The sequence below is a fragment of the Phoca vitulina genome, unplaced genomic scaffold (assembly GCF_004348235.1).
Source record: "Phoca vitulina isolate PV1807 unplaced genomic scaffold, GSC_HSeal_1.0 scaffold10, whole genome shotgun sequence".
NCBI classification, from domain to species: domain Eukaryota; kingdom Metazoa; phylum Chordata; class Mammalia; order Carnivora; family Phocidae; genus Phoca; species Phoca vitulina.
Window position 1 is genome coordinate 32123922 of NW_022589713.1, and position 16955 is coordinate 32140876.

A 16955-nucleotide genomic window follows, 5' to 3' on the forward strand; every position below is an offset into this window, starting at 1 on the left:
ATATATATGTGTTCTTTCTTTTTTTTTTTTTAAGATTTTATTTATTTGTCAGAGAGAGCAAGAACACAAGCAGGGGAGTGGCAGTCAGAGAGAGAAGCAGGCTCCCCGCTGAGCAGGGAGCCCGATGCGGGACTCAATCCCAGGACCCTGGGATCATGACCTGAGCTGAAGGCAGATGCTTAACCAACTGAGCCACCCAGGAGTCCCAATATGTGTTCTTTCTTATTAATACATTAAATAACAGATTTCTCAGTAGGTCTAATGATGATTGTTATTTCAAGGTGGCCATAAGTATAAATAAGTCAGGTTAACTGCAACAACAACAGATTTCTATTATGTCTATTGGTGACAAAGTCACAGGAGTTGCCAATAGTAATAAGGTTTGTCATCTACATTTGTAATTGAAAGAAATGCTATATATCCTCTAGAGGAAATAAAATTAAATATAACTAAAAATAAAGACGTGATTTTTAAAATTTCCAATCACACAGGTGATCACCACCCCCCACCAAACAAGAGCAAAAACATACACAAACAAACAAAAAAACTATTGGAGTCTATCTAAAGACTTCAAGTTCAGAACTTCTATATTTGTGCTCACTTTGGCCACACATATACTAAGGCTGGAATGATACAGAGAAGATTAGTATGGCCCCCATGCAAGGATGACACGCAAATTCATGAAGCATTCTATATTTAAAAAAAATAAAGAACTTCTATATTAATGCGTTTCTATTTTAAAATACAATTTGCCATTTCCTTGAAAACTTAAAATTCTGATCACCTGAAAGAGAAAAAAGCTGAGAGAGAAATTAACTATGAAATGCAAATACATTATCACAAGGAAAAAATATTTTTTTCTATTTTTTGTATCTATATAAGATAATGGATATTAACTAAATTCACGTGGTAATCATTTCGTAATATATGTAAGTCATTTTGCCCTACACCTTAAACATACAGAATGCTGTATGTTGATTATATTTCAATAAAACTGAAAGAGAAGTAAGTACAAACTTATAGGCAAGCTTGTATATCAGGAAACTAAATGAACAAGTATGGAAATGAAATAGTTATCTAGATCAGTCATATTTCATTGATCTTAGTGACTATAAGAAGTCCAAAGATGTTAGTAATATTTTGTTGTTTTAAATCTTACAACATGTTGCCAAGAACATCATATTCTTTTCTTTTTTTTTTTTCTTTTGCCTGCCAGAGTCACACATTTCTCTCTCTACCCACCCACTCCTTTTTAGACTATACCTTTTGCAAGAATAGTCACATTTAAATAAAATCTTTGGATTAACAATAATCACAATTTTAAAGAAATGCTATTCCTCTGATGGTTCTATTAAGACGTGAACTTTAAATAACATTGTCTTAATCTCTCAGGAAATCGAAATTTAGATTTGTGGTTTGGCAGCAGACCCTATTGCTATTCATGGACAGCGATGCCAAAGTTAAGGTCATGGTTAATTATTGAAACAGGCAGAATTCATTTTTTTTCAAACAGAAATATGAATGAATCTGCCAGTCCTCCTTACTTTTTTTTTTTTTGGCATTTTTAAAATTTTATTGTTATGTTAATCACCATACATTACATCATTAGGTTTTGATATAGTGTTCCATGATTCATTGTTTGTGCGTAACACCAAGTGCTCCATGCAGAACGTGCCCTCTTTAATACCCATCACCAGGCTAACCCATCCCTCCACTCCCCTCCCCTCTAGAACCCTCAGTTTGTTTCTCAGAGTCCATAGTCTCTCATGGTTCATCTTCCCCTCCAATTCCCCCCCCTTCATTTTTCCCTTCCTACTATCTTCTTCTTTTTTTTAACATGTGATGTATTATAAGTTTCAGAGGTACAGGTCTGTGATCCAACAGTCTTACAGTATTCACAGCACTCACCATAGCACATACCCTCCCCAATGTCTATCACCCAGCCACCCCATCCCTCCCACCCCCCACCACTCCAGCAACCCTCAGTTTGTTTCCTGAGATTAAGAATTCCTCAGATCAGTGAGATCATATGATACATGTCTTTCTCTGATTGACTTAATTCGCTTAGCATAATACCCTCTAGTTCCATCCATGTCGTTGCAAATGGCAAGATTTCGGGTTTTTTGATGGCTGCATAATATTCCATTGTATATATATACACCACATCTTCTTTATCCATTCATATGTTGATGGACATCTTGGCTCTTTCCACAGTTTGGCTATTGTGGACATTGCTGCTATAAACATTGGGGTGCACGTACCCCTTCAGATCACTACACTTGTATCTTTGGGATAAATACCCAGTAGTGCAATTGCTGGGTCGTACAGTAGCTCTATTTTCAACTTTTTGAGGAATCTCCATACTGTTTTCAAGAGTGGCTGCACCCAGCTTGCATTCCCACTGAGAGTGTAGGAGGGTTCCCCTTACTCCGCATCCCCGCCAACATCTGTTGTTTCCTGACTTGTTAATTTTAGCCATTCTGACTGGTGCGAGGTGGTATCTCACTGAGGTTTTGATTTGGATTTCCCTGATGCCAAGCGATGTTGAGCACTTTTTCATGTGTCTGTTGGCCATTTGGATGTCTTCTTTGGAAAAATGTCTGTTCATGTCTTCCGCCCATTTCTTGATTGGATTATTGTTCTTTGGGTGTTGAGTTTGATAAGTTCTTTATAGATTTTGGATACTAGCCCTTTATCTGATACGTCATTTGCAAATATCTTCTCCCATTCTGTTGGTTGTCTTTTGGTTTTGTGGACTGTTTCCTTTGCTGTGCAAAAGCTTTTTATCTTGATGAAGTCCCAATAGTTCATTTTTGCCCTTGCTTCCCTTGCCTTTGGCGATGTTTCTAGGAAGAAGTTGCTGCGGCTGAGGTCGAAGAGGTTGCTGCCTGTGTTCTCCTTTAGGATTTTGATGGAGTCCTGTCTCACATTGAGGTCTTTCAACCATTTGGAGTCTATTTTTGTGTGTGGTGTAAGGAAATGGTCCAGTTTCATTCTTCTGCATGTGGCTGTCCAGTTTTCCCAACACCATTTGTTGAAGAGATTGTCTTTTTTCCAGTGGACATTCTTTTCTGCTTTGTCGAAGATGAGTTGACCATAGAGTTGAGGGTCCATTTCTGGGCTCTCTATTCTGTTCCATTGATCTATGTGTCTGTTTTTGTGCCAATACCATACTGTCTTGATGATGACAGCTTTGTAATAGAGCTTGAAGTCCGGAATTGTGATGCCAACAGCTTTGCTTCTTTTTCAACATTCCTCTCGAGGTCTTTTCTGGTTCCATACACATTGTAGGATTCTTTGCTCCATTTCTTTGAAAAAAGTGGATGGTATTTTGATAAGGACTGCATTAAATGTGTAGATTGCTCTAGGTAGCATTGACATCTTCACAATATTTGTTCTTCCAATCCATGAACATGGAACGTTTTTCCATTTCTTTGTGTCTTCCTCAATTTCTTTCATGAGTATTTTATAGTTTTCTGAGTACAGATTCTTTGCCTCTTTGGTTAGATTTATTCCTAGGTATCTTATGGTTTTGGGTGCAATTGTAAATGGGATCAAGTCCTTAATTTCTTTCTTCTGTCTTGTTGTTGGTGTATAAGAATGCCACTGATTTCTGTACATTGATTTTATATCCTGCCACGTTACAGAATTCCTGTATGAGTTTTAGCAGTTTTGGGGTGGAGTCTTTGGGTTTTCCACATAAAGTATCATATCATCTGCAAAGAGTGAGAGTTTGACTTCTTCTTTGCCAATTTGGATGCCTTTTATTTCTTTTTGTTGTCTGATTGCTATGGCTAGGACTTCTAGTACTATGTTGAATAGCAGTGGTGATAGTGGACATCCCTGCTGCGTTCCTGACCTTAGGGGGAAAGCTCTCAGTTTTTCCCCATTGAGAATGATATTCGCTGTGGGTTTTTCATAGATGGCTTTTACGATATTGAGGAATGTACCCTCTATGACTATACTCTGAAGGGTTTTGATCAAGAAAGGATGCTGTACTTTGTCAAATGCTTTTTCTGCATCTATTGAGAGGATCATATGGTTCTTGTTCTTTCTTTTATTAACGTATTGTATCACACTGATTGATTTGCGGATGTTGAACCAACCTTGCAGCCCAGGAATAAATCCCACTTGGTCATGGTGAATAATCCCGAATCCTCTTTACTCTTATACACAATAGACACACTTATAACTAAGGTTAAGATGACATTTAAATTTTTAAGTTTTTTTATCTTTGGGAAATAAAATTATACCTTCTAAGATAAAAGATACATTTTTGAATGAGAAGTGACTTTTTAAAAAATTTACCTAAGATAAATTGTGAACAAACTGACAGAAGTGCAAAGCTATGTTAATAAAATTTAAAAATGTCATTGAGGGGCGCCTGGGTGGTTCAGTCCTTAAGTGTCTGACTTTGGCTCAGGTCATGATCCCACGGTCCTGGGATGGAGCCCCACATCAGGCTCCCTGCTTGGTGGGAAGCCTGCTTCTCCCTCTCCCACTCCCCCAGCTTGTGTTCCTGCTCTCGCCCTGTCTCTCTCTCTGTCAAATAAATAAAAATAAAATCTTTAAAATAAATAAAAAAAAATCCCTGAGAAATAATGTGTGTCAGTGAGTGCCCACTCATTAAACTAATTGCTTAAGCTTTGAAAACGATAGATTATTGTCATATAATGTGAGTTTAAGCAATTGCAATTCAATATTAAACATTCTCACCCCCCCACACCCACTTAGGGAATGGTCTTTTATGAGTAGCCCTCTGAAAATTTAAATAACGAAGGAAGCAAAATAAGTCAATCAGAGAAAGACATGTATCATATGACCTCACTAATATGAGGAATTCTTAATCTCAGGGAACAAACTGAGGGTTGCTGGAGTGGTAGGGGGTGGGAGGGATGGGTTGGCTGGGTGATAGACATTGGGGAGGGTATGTGCTACGGTGAGCACTGTGAATTGTGTAAGACTGTTGGATCACAGACCTGTACCTCTGAAACAAATAATACATGTTAAAAAAAAAGAAGAAGAAGAAGATAGCAGGAAGGGAAGAATGAAGGCGGGGAAATCGGAGGGGGAGATGAACCATGAGAGACTATGGACTCTGAGAAACAATTTGAGGGTTCTAGAGGGGAGGGCGTGGGGGGATGGGTTAGCCTGGTGATGGGTATTAAAGAGGGCACATTCTGCATGGAGCACTGGGTGTTATATGCAAACAATGAATCATGGAACACTACATCAAAAACTAATGATGTAATGTACGGCAATTAACATAACATAATAAAAAAAATAAAAAATAACGAAGGAAGAACCCATTAGACAATTTTTAGAACACTAAGTGTGAAATTTCAAAATGCCACTTTTTTATTGAAAATGCCCATTCCTTTGTTCCAACAGGCACTTATAGGAATGGGAATGAGTGTTAGAGTAGTTAAAAGCAGAAACAGAAATATACCAAAGGCCATTATATTGAGATTTATCTCTATTGACTATTCACAGGTTTTAAAGTTTTAAAAGCTTTTTTTCCATTCTTGATTGTGCCTTTTTGAGCTTTGACTATAAATGTAAGGGAAAGAATAGCACTTTTATGTATTTAATACAGCCTAAGAGATACACCTTCTGGCTCTAATTCCACATGATGATTTGGGTTTGGATCATTCTTTACTCATCAGATGCATTTTTCTTTTCTTTTCTTTTCTTTTCTTTCTTTTTTTTTTTTTTTAGGAAGAGGCAAAATGAAAACATGTAGATAAATTTACATCAGGCTTAACTTTTCAGAAGACGAGGAAAAGAAAATTAATTGGTGCATCTGTAGAAGACAAAATATCATCCTTTTATATCCATTATGAAAAAGTCAATTGCAAATGGTTTGGGGGTTTTTAGTCACAAGATAATCTGGGTTGTATTTCTTTATGTGTTTTCTTAATGAAATGCTTATGAAATTAGAAATGTTTGCAACACAATATTTCAAATTTATAAGCTTAGGAAAATACAGGAAGCTGGATCACAGGTAGAAAATGAGAAACAAAATAGCAATAAGATTAAAAAGACAACTGTAGAATGGAGAGAAAAGTGGGAAGAAAGGGAAATAAATGGGAATAGAAGAGACATCAAGAAAGAACACCTTTTATTTTTGTAGTACAGCAAATTAGATTTGTGAAAAACTTTTGTAAAAACAAAAAAATGAATATAAAAAAATCTTTTGAAATAAAAAAAAAAGAATGAGCTTGTAAGGTAATAATACCAAAACCAAAGAGGAAGAAAGTGTGCCAAGTAGAAACCATGTGAAGCTGGCATAGAGATGGTAGAGACAGGGGCCTGGATTTTCATAGCTCTGCCAAGAAGACGTCAAACCATGGGTCTTGTGAAGTGTGAAGTTGCTCATGGAGTCAGCTTGACAAAGAGTTAGACTCAATTTTGTTTTTGTTGTTTTTTTAATCCTCATTTTATTAATGTTTTTGAAAAGGTAAATTGTTTATGTGGTTTAAGAAAAACTATTTGAAAAGGTATGCGCAGGGAAGTTTTCAATGTCATCCACACACTTCTATGCTGGCTTCACCCGCTCCTATTAATAAACATTATCCTCAGTTTTCTGTTCATCTTTCCATGTTTCTTTATGCAAAATAAGAAATACTCTACCACATCCTGATTTTTTTTTCACTCAACAATATATATTCTGGAAGTCATTCCATAGAAGTTCCTAGAGACCATCTTCATTCTTTTTAACATCTGACTAATAGTCTTTTGTGTAGGTCTACCATAGTTTAGTCAAATTAGGTTTTAATGGGTATTTATTTAGGTTGTTCCCAAAATTTTGCTATTACAAACAACATTGCATGAATCATCTGTGTATAAGTTGTTTGGTATGTATGGAGGTTTATCCTCAGTGTATATAGCTATAAATAGTATTCACTGCAAGCTCAATGGGAAATGCATCTATACTTTTCATAAATATTACAAATGCCTCCCCAGAGGGGTTGTGTATACCTATCAGCAATGTATGAGAATATTTCTTCACAGTTGCATCAATAGAGTGTACTTCCTGGCTTTTGAATTCTTGACAATAAATGAGAAATAAGAGTTCACATTTTGTAAATGTAAACATTAGTTTACATTTTTAAATTTATGAGTAAAAGTTAATAACCATCATTTGCATAAGGGCCATTTAGATATGTTTAATTTGAACTGTCCATGTATTTTCTTCATTTTTGTATTGGGTTTTCAATAATTTTATATATTATATATATGTAATATATATAAACTGCAATGTGATATATCTACCTTATATATACATATATATAAAATATACATAATAAATAATATTTTCTCCTAGTTTATAATTTATTTTTTGTTTATGGAGTCTCTTTATAATTTTTATATGGTCAAATTTATCAATTTTTCTTTTGAGTTTTATTTAGGTTTTCTCACATCTCTATAAATGAACTTTATAATCTTTTAAATACAGTCCTTTAGGGGCACCTGGGTGGCTCAGTCATTAAGCATCTGCGTTCGGCTCAGGTCATGATCCCGGGGTCCTGGGACCGAGCCCCTGCTTGGCGGGAGGCCTGCTTCTCCCTCTCCCCCTCCCCCTGCTTGTGTTCCCTCTCTCGCTGTGTCTCTCTCTGTCAAATAAATAAATAAAATCTTAAAAAAAAAGTTTAAATACAGTCCTTTAATCTTCTTCTAGTCCTTGTATAGTTTCTCTCTCTACATTTGGATTATTCATGCATTTGGACTTTATTCTGGTGTTCAGTGAGAAGTAAGGTCCAATTTTATTTTTTTAATGGTTATCTAGTTGGCCTACTATTTATCTTTAAAAAACATTTATTAGATGAGCCTGGAAACTGAGATTCCTCATAAAATTTAGACCTTCAACCTGCTATACTTTCAAAATAAGGTAGACTAGAAAAATAGTCATTGGAAACAGAGGGAGTTGATGAGGAAACACTTTTATTGGTCTGTATTTTGAGGAAAGTACTTTCTAGAATATGAGACAAATCTCAACAACCTTAATCACTTTCACTTAATCACAGGCTTGGTTTTTCTACCTACAATGCAATCAAATTGAAAAGTAAAAAGAAAATACAAGGAAAAGCTGTGTGGAAATTTTTACACACACTTTTGAGTAACAAGAATTAAAATCGGGAAGTGCGGGACGCCTGGGTGGCTCAGTCGGTTAAGCGGCTGCCTTCGGCTCAGGTCATGATCCCAGGGTCCTGGGATCGAGTCCCACATCGGGCTCCTTGCTCGGCGGGGAGCCTGCTTCTCCCTCTGCCTGCCTCTCCCCCTGCTTGTGTTCTGTCTCTCTGACAAATAAATAAATAAAATCTTTAAAAAAATAAATAAATAAAATAAAAATAAAAAAATAAAATCGGGAGGTGCTAAAAACCAATTACAAAACTACTATGAAGGGGCACCTGGTTGGCTCAGTCGTTAAGCGTCTGCCTTCTGCTCAGGTCATGATCCCAGGGTCCTGGAATCGAGCCCCACATCGGGCTCCCTGCTCCCCGGGAAGGCTGCTTCTCCCTCTCCCACTCCCCCTGCTTGTGTTCCCTCTCTCGCTGTGTCTCTCTCTGTCAAATAAATAAATAAGATCTTTTAATAAAAAAATACTATGAAACAAGGCAAGTAGTAATTAGCTAAATCAGTGTGTATAATAAAATTGTACATTTAAACTAATATTAAAAAATTAAAAAGTCTGAAAATTAATGAGTCCCATGCCTAACAGGAAGACAGAATTAAAATCATATAATAAAGCAAAAGAAGTTGGAAAAAAGGAAATTAAAAAAAAAACAGATAACAGAAAGAAATCAAAATATTACAAAGTTGTACAAATCCTAGTTTTAGGAAAGATGTGGAGGAATGGAATTCTCATGTACTGACAACAGAAGGGCAACTTGGTCAAACTACTTTGGAGAACAATTTATCTAGTTCATTTAAACCACAATATATCTTAAAACGAGCAATCCCCAATAATCCTATCCTCTCATGAGCAGTCCACTAAAATGTATGTAAAAATGTTGATTCAAATAATATTTGGAATACGGAAAAATTGTAAGTAATATCCATATCCGCCAACAAGAGAATAAAGAAATTGTGGTATATCCATACTACAGACCATTATACAATATCAATTAATCTTGAAAAAATAAATTCAGTGAGAAGTTAAGTTGCAGAAGGTTATGTGAAATATACAAAATTTTTATGTTTAAAATATGCACATTTAATACTAAAATATGGAACTTAAAAAAGATTTAATTTTCAAGTACTCTCTATACCCAACGGGGGGCTCTAACAACCCCAAGATCGAGTCACACGTTCCATTAACTAAGCCAGCCAGGTGCCTCTAAAATACAGAATTCTTAAATTCCAAAATGTGGATAGTAGTCAATTCTGGTTAAAGAAGAGACAGGCAAATTTTAAAGTGGTATTTAGGGGCCATCAACTGCATTGCCATGTTTTATTTCTTAAGTTTGGTTATGAGTATACAGATTTTTATTATATGGAATCTATAGTTTTATAAATAATGCATTACCAAAGTATTACAAAAAAAAAAACAAAATGAAAAAAGAAATGAAAAAGGAACAGGATAGAAGTAGAAATAACAATAGGAATAGAACCAGTAGACTGGAGGATAAAAGGGCATAAAGGAAAAGGAAGAAAACAAATTATCATAGTCCCTTCTAAAGGGTTATCAAAGTCCTACAATTAGGCTAATCATCCACCTGGCTGTATTTGCCCTTAGTAACTTATTGCAGGGAAAATACAACAACAACAAAACATACAAACAAAAAAGCCTAAGAGATATTTTAAGACTAGAAGATTATAATTAATAAAATATGAAGAAAATATGTTATTTATTTTAAAAAGCAGCTTGTGTGAAAAAGCAGGTGAACATGGAAGGCAGAATAATAAAAGGTGGAAAGATCAGGAGCCATTTTAGCAGTTGTTGCCATAAATACCTTTTTAGTCTATGTCACAAGACTCAAAATATTTAGGAAATTAACTTTGGGGCAGAGTAAATTCACAAGAGTTCTACACACATAATTCATCAACAGCATCCTTTCTGCCTTGGTAAAGGAAGAAACACTATCTCTAAAAACAATTATTTACTCCCAATACCAATTCACCTCTAAGCCAGCCCTTGAATTTGTTGAAGGGGCAAACAAAAGAGACCTCCATTGAGTTTGCTTTGTGTAGGGTCAAACCTGCATCCTGTCCAGTGTGCAGACTGGGAGTCCAGTATGATGTACTTGGATAACTACATTTCAAGCCTAGAAATCCAGAATCTAAGACTCTCTGACTCTTGCACACAAGGCATCCATGGATCCAATACTGCAAAAACATTTCAGGGTCAAATTTAACCCCACAGGCTGAAGATAACCAGCTGGATTTCTTTCCAGGTGTATCACTATCTCTTTATAAGAATTTAACAATTTCTGCTCTATTGTGTGAGTAAGTATTTTGATAGGTGCTGTTTGGGTTTTTTATATTTTGAACTGGGAAAATGATACAAGGAGATCTATTTCAATAAATCTTGTCTGATTTTTTTTTCTTTTCAGCCTTTCTCCTGCCCACTCCCCAATCCCCAGTGAAAATATCATTTATTCAGAGCTAAATATACATGGTAGAATCCTGGAAAGAATATTTCAACAGATCATAATTGAAAATGTTTCATTATTAATACAACTCATTGAAAACATGATACGTGAATTTTTAGTTTTGTTAATGAATCATCCTTAAATTGTTCCCTGAAGCATAATAAATAATTACTTAGAGCTTGACGTATTTTCGCACATAATTTTAATAAATTATGAGTAAATTCCACTGTGTTTATGGCTTCTAAAATAAGTATATGTAAGTAAAAATCCCCAGTAAGAAAGCTTTTTATGGAAATAAATACAAACTATGGCTAGATGGTAACTTTTTAAAAGATTTTATGTATTTATTTTACTTGAGAGAGAGAGACAGACAGCAGGGGGAGGGGCAGAGGGAGAGGAAGAGAGAAAATCCCAAGCTGACTCAAGGTGGAGTGCATAGCCAGACACAAGGCTTGATCTTACAACCCTGAGATCATGACCTGAGCCAAAACCAAGAGCCAGAGGCTCAACCAACTGAGCCACCCAGGCACCACTGGCTAGGTGTTTATTTTAAAGCACCTAAAAATATTGAAAAATTGTATACTTATTCTTAGGGAAAAAGTTATGTCTAAATTTTATTAGAGCCATTATCATCTGCTTCCAAATACATCTATCACTAAAGTAGAGGTAAACTGCCCAAGAATGAACTCAGTACTGGGTTACTGTCTATCTGACTTCATTTCCTTCTTTCTTTTTTTTATTATTATGTTATGTTAATCACCATACATTACATCATTAGTTTTTGATGTAGTGTTCCATGATTCATGTTTGCATATAACACCCAGTGCTCCATGCAGAACGTGCCCTCTTTAATACCCATCACCAGGCTAACCCATCCTCCCACCCTCCTCCCCTCTAGAACCCTCAGTTTGTTTTTCAGAGTCCATAGTCTCTCATGGTTCGTCTCCCCCTCCGATTTCCCCCCCTTCATTCTTCACATTGATAAGCTTAGGAGATTCAGCTTACAACAAGAAGGGAACAACTCTTACCATCTTGGGATTTAATGAAAACATAGAAAAGAGATACACATAACAATAAAGTTTGATATTCCTTAGGAACTTTTAAATTTTGATGCATCAAATAATGTTATGGATGATCAGAGGAACATTTTGGAATCCAAGTAATAGTAAGTTAGGAAATGGGTTGTATTAATAAGTATGGTTGTAAATATCTAATGATTTAATAATATAATCTGTAATTAATAGAACAATCATTTAATATTTACAACAATCCCTTGAAGAAGGTAGGAAATTATTATTATCCCATTTTTAAGAAGAGAATTACTGAACACATAGTAACATGGTAATTTATCTAAGACCACACTTTTGGTAAAGTTGTTGAGCCAAAACTCTAAGTCTAAAGACAATAATTATGCTGCTACAATACACCTTGTATTTAGCAGCACAAATTAAACATCTTTTAAAAAAGACCTGAGTAGGTAGCAGCTTTCTTCTTCCTCCCTCTCTCCCTTCCTTTCTTCTTTCATTTCTTCCAAATATTGTGGCTCAATATACACATAAAATAATCAGTACATGTGCATAATATCAAGCATGGAGTTATATTCACTTTCTACAAGGACTCCAGAGAGTCCAGGACTCTTCTAGAATCATTAGCAAAATTTGTTTTTCAGTCTTCTGGGGAGAAGTGCCTTGTTTTCAATACTAGATTTTGAAAGGGTACATGACATACCTCCTCCTTGACATTTTAAGAATTATTGTCCTAAAGTCTTCACATTTGCAAGCTTGAAATGCATAGCACTTTCTGAACTTTACCAAAATATTGGTTCCATTAACAATCATCAAATGTTTGGTCAATCCTAAAGGGATAACACACTAAATATATTCCACAAATGTGTTTTAATACTAAAAACTAAAGTACTTTATTTGCATTAGCAGTTGTAAAACACTGCTCATAAAATTTTCCTCATCCTCTCTCTCTCTCTAACCCACTCCCTCTTTCCCTTGTTCCAATATTCTCTCTTCCTCTCCCTCTCCTCCAGAAAAACACATGTGCTCTAGAAAGTGCCCCAAATTGGGAATTATAAAGATGAACAAATTATGATCCCTAAGTTGTAGTCTAATTAGTAGGAAGGAGATCAGATCATATCCAAACAAATATTCAAAATATTTAGTATAAGGTAAGAATATTGTTGTGACAGCAGCTTGGTATATATTCCTGAGCTGGCTTCTCTTGCCCTCTCACTTGAAAGAAAGGACAATGACTTATTCTGGTCTTTAGAAACATTCAGAGCCCTCCAAGTGTGACGACCCTACTGTGTTACAGTACAGGGTTAAGAACATTTTCCATGAGCTGCTACACACAGAATTGTTAGGAACTGGGAATTAGCTTCCATCTAAATTTAAGTAATGGCAATAGATTATATTTATTAAAAATGTATATGGTCAAAGTGAGAGTTTCTCAATCAAGAGTGATTGTAGGCTCTGGTCAAAGATAGCTGACTCAACAGCAGTGTTTCACTTTTATACTTCCCCAAATCCCATTAGAATGATAGAAGAAATGTAAAATTGAAAATGAATCCATATTAGTACTGTAAAGTAGAAGAAGACTATTAATAGAACAAAATCTGAGGAATATATGGGAGATTTAAAGTAGATGAGCTCAAACAGAAGGTAAAACCTGAAAAAGCTAACAAATAAGCAAACCACACAGGTTAAAAAGAGGGTGACTTCCTAAGATCATCTATAAAACTGTTTAAATATTGAAAAAAATATATATTGGCTTCAAAATACAAAAAGTAAAAACCTCAAATGAAAAACACACTTGCTTAAATGTCCACAGAACTTAAAATTCTAATAATTGTCTTACCCTTTAGACATAGCATATATAAACATTTTATTACATTTGTTAATGAAGTTAGATATTCTCACTTTGCAAGAATCCCCAAGTATGATGATGATTACTGAGAAACTAGAGCCAACAGTATTGTTAGTTACTTTAGACCAAAATTTTTTAAATTACTTTTTGTCTTATAAAATTTTCTTTTTAAAAGATTTATTTATTTGAGAGAGAAACAGATATATCACAAGAGGGGGGAGAGGGAGAGAATCTTCAAGCAGACACCCAGCTGAGTGCAGAGCCCTATGCCAGGCTAGATCCCAGGACCCATGAGATCATGACCCGAGCCAAAACCAAGAAGGGGATGCTCAACTGACTGCACCACCCAGGTGCCCTTCAAAATATTGTCATTTGTTGTTGATGTAGGAATACTTTAATGTGTTTGATATTTGGGTTATTGCCTCCCAAAGATAACTGGAAAAAAATGTATTTTCTAAGTAGAGCTTTGAGATAGCTCCAATACCTCAGGTAGCAGTGATGGAAGCAAAATCAGTCCATGGAGTAACAGGTAGAAAACTTAGTTAAGTAGCTGGGTAGCTTTGGAGGTTGAGCCAGACTAAGGCTTTAAGTACATCTTGCCAAAGGCAATCCCTGAGGAGACACAAAGTGAGTGAGAAGGTTGGAGGATGAACCTGGGTGGTGCCTCAGGGACTGTGTGTTTCCACAGGAAAACAAACCAACTGGACTGCAGGTTTCCAGCAGCATCATCTAATGAGTCATACTGATCTTTAAGAGTACTGAGTTAAGACCCTCTATTAATAGTTTTGGTCAATCAAGACCCTCATTTACATATAAATGTATATGTGAGCATATATATGTATATATAGGTACTATATATAAATATAAACAAACTGTCCAAATCACAAAATATTTGAGGAAAATCATTGGCAGTTAAGTCTGTAAAAGCAAGGAGTAAACCCAAGAAGCAGAGCTGAATCAGGAAAGAGAAGAAATCATTGGGAAAAAAACATGTAATTTGTATCTTCAAAGAGTTTCAAGATACTATCATATAACTAAAAATAGAAAGCCCTGTTATTTTAAAAACAAAACCAAAAAGAATCAGGGTTCTTTGAAATTAAAAGCATAGCTGCTAGCATTTTTAAAGGTGGGGAAAAAAGAAAGAAAACAAAAAGAAAAGCAAAGTCAACAGAAGTAGAGAATTGTCTAAAGGCAAAAGATTAAATCAGTATAAAAGCAAGGAAAGAGATTCTTCCAGAACACAGAATACAGAAGCATTAATACATCCTCAAGCCCCACAATCCTAGATGGTGAATCTCCAAAGATAAAAACAACAATCCTAAAAACTGCCAGGAAGAAGAACGATGGTATCTATGAAGAAATATGAACCAAACTCATTTATATCAAGAAATAAGGAATGCTAACAAAACAAAAATGCAAAATGTAGCACTATATAAAACCTACTAAGAAAGTTTTGAACTTGAAATATACACCCACCCTCCAGAATATTCAAAACAGAGAACTTTTTATGTATACAAATACTCAGAAGACTTATCACCCATGGAACTTTAAAAAATATGATGCTTTGTGTGTGCAAACTGAAAAATGGATTGACGGAAAAATGAAGACATGACATACAAAAAATAATGAGCAAATAAAATTTCTGAGAATAGTAGTTATATTTCTTAATAATGGCACTTCTATATAAATATTCACAAAACAGAAATGTATAATGTAATAAAATTAGAAATTAATAAATGGTTGACAAAAATAATCCTTTGGGAACAGAGTTCACAATTTTTTTTTTTTTTTTACAGAGTTCACAATTAAAAAAAACAAAACTAAAAGTAAAGGCTACAGATTAATCTGAAAACTGTTTAAAGTAGCTCTTACAAAGGTTTGAGGAGAGGTTTGGAGGCAGAATAAGAGAATTCCCATTCTTCATATATGTCTTTATTGTTTGACTTGTTTATAATGAGCATGTATCATTCCTTTTTTAAAAATTTAAATATAGCTGTGGCCACAAGATGGGTCTATCTGCTATTTACCTAAGCAAATAAATTATAGAGTAAGATACTAAAGAATTACTTCTTTGCCAATTACAGGATTCATTTTAAAGCAAATAGGTTTAGTGTCAAGCATTAAACAAGATGTCCGTGGATCCATTTTATAGCACCACTTTATCAATTTATTATACTATAATCAGCATATAAACATTGATAATAGCTAATGGATTGCAAACACATTCGTTATCTTGTAACTTTTATTTCCCTATGCTCCGTAATACATCATAAAAGGATATGAATCCTTTCATGTCATTAACCGCTAAGGCAATTTGAAAGAAAATATCTAGGCTTATTATAACTTTAGTTTTTTAAAGATTTTTATTTATTTATTTTAGAGAGAGAGCATGCACGAATAGGGGGAGGGGCAGAGGGAGAAGGAGAGAAATCCTCAAGCAGACTCTCCAATAAGTGGGGAACCCAAGGCAGGTCTCAATCCCAGGACCCTGAGATAATGACCTGAGCAGAAATCAAGAGTCCAATGCTTAAACAAATGAGCCACCCAGGCCCAGCACCTGGGCTTATCACAACTTTTGAACTGAGTATCTCCTTTCTCTTTCCCTAGCAATAATGCTGAGGAACTTTGTCTCCACCCTCTTTGGCAGCCTGGCTGCCCACTGGAATTCATTTCCAATCCTTTGGTTTATTAACTTTGTACCTGGTGACTCACAGTTCCATTCCTGTCCATTGATCCAGTCAGGTACCCCTGTACTTACATCTCTCTACCTGGAAATTTGAGCTCTGAATACTCATCTATGAATATTGGATTAAACACAAACATCACACTTCTTGCTTATTTCCAGCAATAAGTGCTTTATTAGAGGAACCATGTGGCTCCTGATTCTTGGTCTTCCTCTTATTTTTGTTGCCCCAGTATGTTCTTTCAGCATTATCTCTGGTAATTGATCTCCACCTCCTGGCTTCCCTATCATGACAGGCTTAAATGCACTCTTATGCTTTTGATGTTTGAACCACCATGCCAGGGTTCTAGAGAAACATTCCAAGGCTCCATTTTCTGGATGACACTTGAATAATGTGCCCACATTCCTGTCAAAAAGACATCTTTTTCCACTGGCACAGGGGACAGTGGACATTGTAGAAGCATATGATTGTCAACCTTTGGGAGCAAATCAAAAAGGGAGAGTTTCTCATATTGTTAAAAGGGACTTTATGAAAGTCATGGGTGAATCAACATAAATTTTAAGATAAACTTATTTATATTTTTAGCATTTGCTACTTTCTGTTATGGAATCTCAAAGACATAGTCTGTAAGATAGTTCTTTTATTTCTTTTAGACCAGTGTTTCTCAACCAGGAGTAATTTTTCCCCTAGGGGACGTGGCAATGCTTGGAGATATTTGGGGTTGTCACAACTGGGAGATGCCGCCAGCATTTAGTGGGTAGAGGTCAGGGATGCCTCTAACCATTCTACAGTGCATAGAACT

At 35.4% G+C, this 16955-nt stretch overlaps 1 protein-coding gene and 1 pseudogene across 2 annotated transcripts in view; one reads left to right on the forward strand and one right to left on the reverse strand.

Annotated features, from left to right (window-relative positions):
* ZNF385D (zinc finger protein 385D) overlaps positions 1-16955 on the reverse strand; it is an 886773-nt gene that overhangs the window by 527277 nt on the left and 342541 nt on the right. The window lies entirely within an intron of this gene.
* LOC116635357 lies at positions 592-700 on the forward strand (annotated as a pseudogene).